This window comes from Ananas comosus, unplaced genomic scaffold (genome assembly GCF_001540865.1).
Source record: "Ananas comosus cultivar F153 unplaced genomic scaffold, ASM154086v1, whole genome shotgun sequence".
NCBI lineage: Eukaryota > Viridiplantae > Streptophyta > Magnoliopsida > Poales > Bromeliaceae > Ananas > Ananas comosus.
Window position 1 is genome coordinate 8,117 of NW_017890819.1, and position 8,041 is coordinate 16,157.

General features: G+C 37.6%; 2 long non-coding RNA genes across 2 annotated transcripts; one reads left to right on the forward strand and one right to left on the reverse strand.

Annotated features, from left to right (window-relative positions):
- Positions 1-1,024: 1,024 nt before the first annotated feature.
- LOC109704291 lies at positions 1,025-1,455 on the forward strand. Its single transcript, XR_002214271.1, has 3 exons — positions 1,025-1,134; positions 1,212-1,316; positions 1,400-1,455. It is a non-coding gene; the product is annotated as an uncharacterized LOC109704291 (long non-coding RNA).
- A 1,710-nt stretch (positions 1,456-3,165) lies between these two features.
- On the reverse strand, positions 3,166-4,387 carry LOC109704290. Its single transcript, XR_002214270.1, has 4 exons — positions 4,031-4,387; positions 3,705-3,771; positions 3,541-3,608; positions 3,166-3,423 (listed from the first exon to the last, which is right to left on the reverse strand). It is a non-coding gene; the product is annotated as an uncharacterized LOC109704290 (long non-coding RNA).
- Positions 4,388-8,041: the final 3,654 nt, after the last annotated feature.

The following is an 8,041-nucleotide window of genomic DNA, read 5'->3' on the forward strand; positions in this document are numbered from 1 at the left end:
TAAAAGTGAGTTACGGGAGGTTTTCGAGAGCTAAAGAGTCAAATTCTGCAAAACTACAGATTTTGAGCTCTCGGGGACCGGTCCCTGGTGGGAGAGACCGGTCCCCGAACGCGTATGAAATGAGACAGCCGAAAAATCGGCTAAGTCCTGAGAAAGTAGCTCTCGGGAACCGGTCCCTGCCTTAGAGACCGGTCCCCGAGAGACCGGTCCCCCAAAGAGAGACCGGTTGTGTAATAGATTGAAAATTATCTCGAGCTAATTGTGATCAAAGTGGTCACAATAATGCTATAATAGAAATTAAGGGTTTCTAAACCCGATTAGTAACTTGAGAACATCCATTGATAGGTTTTGGATGTGTGACAATAGACATGAATGAAATCGAAGCGACAAAAGAACTCCAATTGCCATTTGAGTCGAAAGCTGAAATTTTTAGTCAATTGGTCAAAAATGACCACATTGATGCAAAAATTGAGATCTAATTGCTCCCAAATCAATTCGATAGATTGGGAAGCTTCTTTGGATAATTTTAAATGTGTTAGAATGGCATTGGAGTGACTCAAATGAGAGAAACAAGAGGTAAAGCTGCTGCTGCTGTCCAAATGCTGAAATCTCAATTTAACTTGGTCAAAATGGCCAAATTAATGCAAATTTGAAAATGGAAGGTTACCAAATTAATTTGGTAGCTTGGGAAGTTCATTTGGCATGTTTTTGAAGTGTTGGAATGAAAAAGGAATGATTTAAATCAGAGGAAAAGAAAATTGAACAAGCTGCTGCTGCTGCTGTTTTTGAGTATTGGTACACTGTGTACCAGTACAGCAAGCAGCCAGTACCGGTACACAGCTGTGGGCCACACTTGTCCACCAATGCAATTTCATGAAATTAAGGGGCTAAACTGCAATTTTTCGAGCATATCAGCTTATCCTGAGTGGAATACACATGTCCAAAGGCTGAGACCCTATTTCCCTCTTCTCCTTATCCTCTAATTCCTTCTCTCTCTCTCTAAGCTAAGAAGAGTTGAAGGGAATTGTGTTGGCAGCAGCTTGGAGGCTTGTGGGCTGAGGAGAAGTCTGATCCAAGCTTTGGAATTCGGCTAATTGGAGTTGCTGAACAACTAGAGGAAGGTCTCTAATTAAGGTAGGTTGACTAAGACTCAATTTTTAACTGAGTTAATTGCCTACAAGGTGACCTGATTCAGGAATTCTTGCTATTAGTGCTAGTTAACCTGAATTGCAAGCTGAGTGTTGCTATTGGTGTTGCCGAAAGGTAGAGGTGGATCATTTGAAGCTGTGGGCAAGTTAATTTCGCAGCAAACTGAGGTAAGCTCATCCCATATTGGATTATAGTCCAATTAATTGCTGTAAAATGGATTAAGTTAAGAGTTATGTCGCTGAAATTTCAGAGTTAGAGCTGAAAGAGAATTGAGTTGAGCACACTTGAGGGGATCTTCGAATTCAGGTAGAAATGAAGTCTAATTCCTGAACAAAAGTGTTCCTAATGGTTGTATAAAGAAGTTGAAAATTACTTTTATGTTGAAATGGTAGAGGGTTTAAAGAAGAAAGCCAACGAGTGGCTGCTGCTTGGTAGCTCTCGAACTTCAGCTGGAAGGAAACCAGATAGACTTTTTTTAGTGTTTCAAATTGAAGAGGGGCCTGGCAGAGCTTTGAAATTGGGTAAGATGGATTAGTAGTTGATGGTAAATTAAGTACTTATCTTAAAGAAGAGCTGATGGTGACTCCCTGCTGCCAGGACTGAACCTTGGAGAATTGGGGGAGTTGGAATCCTGCTGATCCGAAATGCAGGAATGGGCCATTGATGCAGGGAGCAAGTAATTCAATATCTAATTAAGGTAATCTGTCACGCCCGGGTACCAGCGGAAGCATATCCGGCACGTGCACAGACCCGCCATACACCTGCAGTATATAAGGCGTCTACAAGCAACAAGTCGATAGGAAGTAATTCAAGAAAGTTCTATCCTGATATCAGAGCAAAGTACAAGTCGATATACAACGAGTATCCAATCCAAGTCAAAATATATAGAGTATACAATCCACGATCTCAACAAAAAGGAGAAGAACACCACTATAATCTCAACCTCGAAAGTAGAAATACAACATGGGTACACAAAAAGAATAGATACAATGGTGGTCTCTCTATATATATATGGACATCACCCTCGGCCGTAGCCCGAGTAGCAAGGTGATCGACTAGCACGCTCCTAGTAGTCCCTAGCTAGGCGCGACTCCCTTGCCACGATCCCTAGCCTCTCCTGTAACAGGCTCTGTAAAAACAACCACCAAAAGGGCGTGAGAACTATTAACAATAGTTCCCAGTGGGTAAGCCGCCAGCCTCGGCGAATTACACCACTAGGCTCGAGATGTACAGAATGGAAATAAAAGCAGTAATTTGCATGATATATTTTCAATGCTAACAATTCATAAGCCAATGTTAACAAATAATGAACATGTAAACAACATGTGATCATAGCATCAACAGTAATGAATTAACTGAATGATAGAAGCATGGCTACTACTATAAGCATAAACGTAGCATAAGTGTGTAAGTAACTACTGTACACTGTAACTGGTAATTATTCGTTACTGTCCAATTTTCCTTTAGCACTTTCCTTTCATTCACAGGGATCTACTCAAGGTAGCCCAGCTTGCGCCGCGCCTAATGGCCCCGTGGTAGTATACACTCCCCACGGCAATCCACTTCGGCACCCAATCCCGCACGGGCGAGCAACTGTCGCGTAGGCCAACTCCGGAGTGCCGGCTTGTAGGGAGCTACCCTCACAAGCGTGTGCGAATGAGCACGATGGCAAGCAAGCAAAGTCCATTATCCACATGTCTCAATTTTCATATTTTCACATACAAAGTTCAGAACCCTCGATCCTCTGATCGGAATATCAATACACAAATAGTAACAAAAGCTAGTATCCACTAGATTGTAAACATGTAAGGGTAAAGCTAAATCACATAGCATTATAATCTTTCCACTAGTATGGCACTATCAACATAGTCATGAGCATGTCATAGTTCCCTATGTTAGAGTCAAGAGAATGTCATGGTTCTCTACAAAGTCACGAGAATATCATTGTTCTCCACTCTACTAAAGCATCATTAGTATGTCCATTAGTTATCTTAACTAAATACGAACATAAACATAGGCATAAAGACACTTATGCATGAGTACTCTCTACTTCATAGAGGTTCTATTCAATCATATGTATACATATCAACACTATAATATAGTGACTCGTCTCAAATTCTGTATCAATCACAAAAACATACAACTGTATCAATTCTATAGTACATATAGAACATAGAGGAGCTTCACTTGCTCTGGTTAGGTCCGACCCACCTAGTACTAGGCTCCGATTATCCACAAGAAGTCCCACAACGGCTCAACGAAGCCCCAATGCTGCTGAAAAACGAACATCAAAATCGGATTAAATCTACGGTCGAAATGTCCGATTTCGACCTAAATTCCACTTAGTACAAAGTAACTCTTTAAATCCCTGTTTTGGGACTAGTGTAATACCTCAAGAGACGCCTCCAAGAGCTCTCACAAGTCAGCTCACGACGATCCAAAGCTCGTTCGCACTCTCGCTGCGAACAACATCGAGACGGCATCAATATCAACATATATAGCAAATATAGTCGGAATCTTGCAAATTCAGTTTTCTAACTGAAATTCCTGCTTACCTCAGGTTAGAATATCTTCCAAACCAGCTTCTAAGGGTACAAATTCAGCTCAACGAAGCTTGAAGACCTGCTGCGAAGAAATAATTCTAAATTGTATCAATTCGCGTAACAATTTGCATTTCGTTCCAATATAGCTTCATAAATGGCTAAATATTCCAATTAAGCTTCAAAGTAGCTTATTCCAGGTCTAAGAAGGTTAATTCACAGCTAAATAATCCAATTTTAATTGCTGAAATCTCAGATTAAAGCAACTAGAAGCAATAGCTCAAAAGCAACACATAAACGTCTACTCGAACGTCGATAATGGAGAAAATCGAGTCGTTTACCTTCTCAAGCCTCCAACCAGCACCCTACTGGTTCAGGACAGCAAAGAGCCTTCCAAAACACTCCCTCACACGTGCACAAAGGTGCTGCAACGCTCACAAATAGCGAAGAACGCACGCGGCGACGAAAACGAGCGAAATCGGCGAACTCGACGTAGAGAGAGAAAAACCCTAGAGAGAGAGAGAGAAGAAGGGAAGAGAAGCTTTCCCAGAACTCTTGCATACTCCACTGAAGTCCCAGAGCCGTGCTGGGATCAAATAGGTAGGTATCCAATGTGAAATTACCAAAATACCCAAGCTGCCACGAATCTGCCAGCTTGTACCGGTACAAGGTGATGGCTGTACCGGTACAGCAAGCAGAAAAATGCTGAGATTTCGCAGGTCAATGCATTTTCTTATTTTTTGCATTCCAATCACTCTCAAACTTGTCCCAACACTTGTTCTAACCTTTTAGAACATGTAGGAGTGACCCACACACCATTCCACACACTCGAACTTCGCAATTTGCAAAAGTTCAGTGTATTACAATTCTTTTGCACGTTCGACTACATGATCTTTCTTATGCCGATCGTCTTATATATATTTTTCGAATCAGAGTTTGGTTTTCTTCTTTTTTTTTTTTTTTTTTGAGAGATAGGTAGCACGGTACCCGCTTCTTTTATTTCATTTAGAAATAAACTTAGGTGAAAATGTGAATCAACTAGGATTCGAACTTGGAACCTCGGGTATCAATCATCAAGCCCTTTGCCACTTGCTCTAGATGGTCGGTCAGAGTTTGGTTTTCAATCCTATTTTTGCAATGGAGTCCTAACTTTTGGGAGTCGAATTTAAAAGATCTAAAAAAACTTATTATTTTATCTTGCAACCAAAATAAAAGTGACTTGACCTTTAGTCTAGCTAAAGTACTATTAATATTGTATGAATAGCATTTGCTATTTAAATTCAGGGCTAAATTACATAAAATCTTTCTTTCAAAATTCAATTTTTTACTTTCTTCTCCTGTCATTTAAAAACTTACACTTTACTCCCTTGTAAAATAAAAAATGTTCACGGGGAGTACGTCGTGAAATATGATGACAAAATGACCATTTTGCTCCTTACCATTTTCGTCTCCTCCCTCGTCTCGCTCATCCGCCGCCTCGGTTGGCCGCGGTTCAAGCTCGATCGACCGCGATTCCTCTCCATTTTCTTCTCCACCTGCTCCCCCTTTTCCTCCTTCACCCTCGTCGCCCCTCTATTTCGGTAACAGTAGGAAGGAAATCAAGGTGGGTGTGGATGGAAAGGTGGGCAAAGGCAACGAAGGCGAAGACGAGGTGGCGGAGGAGGGCGAGAGGGTGTTTGTCGACACGGACAGAAATATGGGTGAGGGCGAGGCAGTGATGGAGGGCGAGTCGGTGAGGTGGCGAGGCGGAGGAGGACGAAGCACAATAAAGAGGGCGGAGGGTATTTTTGGCATAAAAAATATTTTATAACGTATAACCCTAACGGTAGGGGTTGATGTGAATATTTTTCATTTTACAATGGGGCAAAGTGTAGGTTTTTAAATGACAGGAGGGAAAGTGAAAAATCGGATTTCGACAGTGAGGTTTTCTGTAATTTAGCCAATTCAACTCTGAAGTTTGAAAGATGGTATAAATTATAATTCAAAATTACAATTCAAATTCAAATATTTTATTTCAATTCAAACTTAAGGAGTTCGGCTACTACTGTTATGAATACGAACACCTTGGTACTCATAAGTCGTTTTCGATGATAGAGCTTCCAAATCAACGATCCATACCGTTAAACATTATCTGGAGTATCTACAACTTCTAGAAATCAAATTTCACAATTTTTTGAAATTATTTACCTTACGATCAAAAGATCTCAAAATTGACAATTTTTAACAGCCGATATGGGATATTTGCTAGCTTAACGGTGTAAAAGAACCGAAATCGATTGAATTTTTGATAAAAAATTTTGTTCACTGTCGAGATAAAGATCAATAACTGTGATCTTAAATTGAAGGATCCAATCATCTATTTTTAGGACATCATTCAATTTTGACCGTTCATTTTACACCCGCCTGATGGACTCTATTATGATTTTGAAAAATTATGAAATTTATTTTTTAGAAATTTTAAATACTCTAAATCATGTTTAATAGAGTGGATCATCGATTCGGAAGCTCCATCATCGAAAATAACTTATAAGTATTACACTCATAAGAGTACAGTAGCCCTACTCCAAATTTAAGCACTATGCCTTAGCTAATGCAGCATTTTCACTAACTTGCGAAATTCAAAACAAAATCTAAACTTTGAATTTAAAATCAAATTCAAAATTTTAAGAAGTTTGACTTTAAAAGCATTATTTGTATTTAAATTTACTTTCAAATTCAAATTTAAAAGTAAAATTTTAAATTTTGAAATTTGAATTCATTTATTATGTTAAATAATACAAATGAAGAGATTTAAAAAATAAATCTAATCTAATATTTAAAAATATAATATGAACTAATTAGAAAAGTCATCCTCTATATATAGATAGCCCTGTCATATGGAAATGCCAAACACAATAATGGACTATTATTTACCCAATCCAATCCTTATCCTATCCTATCTAATTCCTACAATTATTCTTTCCAATTTAATCCTTAATGCCAAAAATGCCCTATATAGATATATGGGACTATCTTAATCATGAAAAAGTCTAAACCGCGGCAATCATATGCTGCAATAATAATATATGCGATATGGTATCGTCAATCAATCAAACTGTCTCTCTAAGAATCACCCATCTCATCATGATTTTCAAAAAAAAAAATTATTTTACTTTTTTTTTACAAGAAAAGATTTGATTGGTTGGACATAGATGATCTGGTATAACTGCTATATAGTAAATTTTCTCTGTAATTGCATACTGCAAGTTTATCACATGACTACTGTTTAGGAGTACTTCATTCCTTGTAGCGGAATTAATTCATTTTGTTACTGTAGTTAGGAATAGTGACAACTAGTTCATAATTATAAGGGCAGTAAATTCCACCATTCCCTATTAAATTGATATTCTTGGGTTTAGGGTTCAGCGAACTAGTTCAAAAATAAGGAGAGGAATAGATTCTTTTTTTTCTTTTTTCTTTTTTTGAGAGATAGGTAGTATCCTACCCACTTCGTTTACTTTATTTAGAAATAAATTTAGGGCGCGTTTGGTTCGCACTATGAAAGATTAATAAGAGTAAAAAGATATCCGAGAATCTTATTTCTATTCATCCTATTACTAAGAATGTAACATTTCAGTATTTGATTCGTTCNATATCCGAAAATCTTATTTCTATTCATCCTATTACTAAGAATGTAACATTTCAGTATTTGATTCGTTCGATCATATTATTTAGTCATATTATTTAAAATTATATAAAATATACAATTAATTTATTTATTTTTTAAATTAATTTTAAATAATATTATAAAAAATTTCAACATCTTTTTAGAAAAAAAGGAGAGAGAACATATATTAGAGAGAGAAAGAGAGCATAATTAAAGAAATAGAAAGATAAATAGAGTCGATGTTAGAGAGAATGAGAGAGTTGAAATTTTAGAAAAAAATGGAGAGAAATAGTTTAGTTTATATAGAGAGAGAAAAAGAGTTGACGTTTAGAGAGAAAAAAGTAAATTTTACACAGAGATATGAGGTTAGAGTATATAGGAAAATAATACCAACTAGTCGGCAGGTACCGACCGTCCCTAGAGCAAGTGGCAAAAAGCTTGGTGATTGGTACTCAAGACTCAAGTTCGAGCCCTAGTTGATTCACATTTCCAGCTGAGTTTATTTCTAAATGAAATAAACGAAGCGGGTAGCGTGCTACCTATCTCTCAAAAAAAAAAAAAAAACTAGTCGGCGGGTGAAAAAAAAGAAAAAGATTAGACATATTATGATTACCCAAATTCATTAATTTGAGAATACCCACCCTCCCTCAAAGGAATGATATTAGTACTTTGGAATAAATCTCATTTCTAAATTATTTAGTGTGTT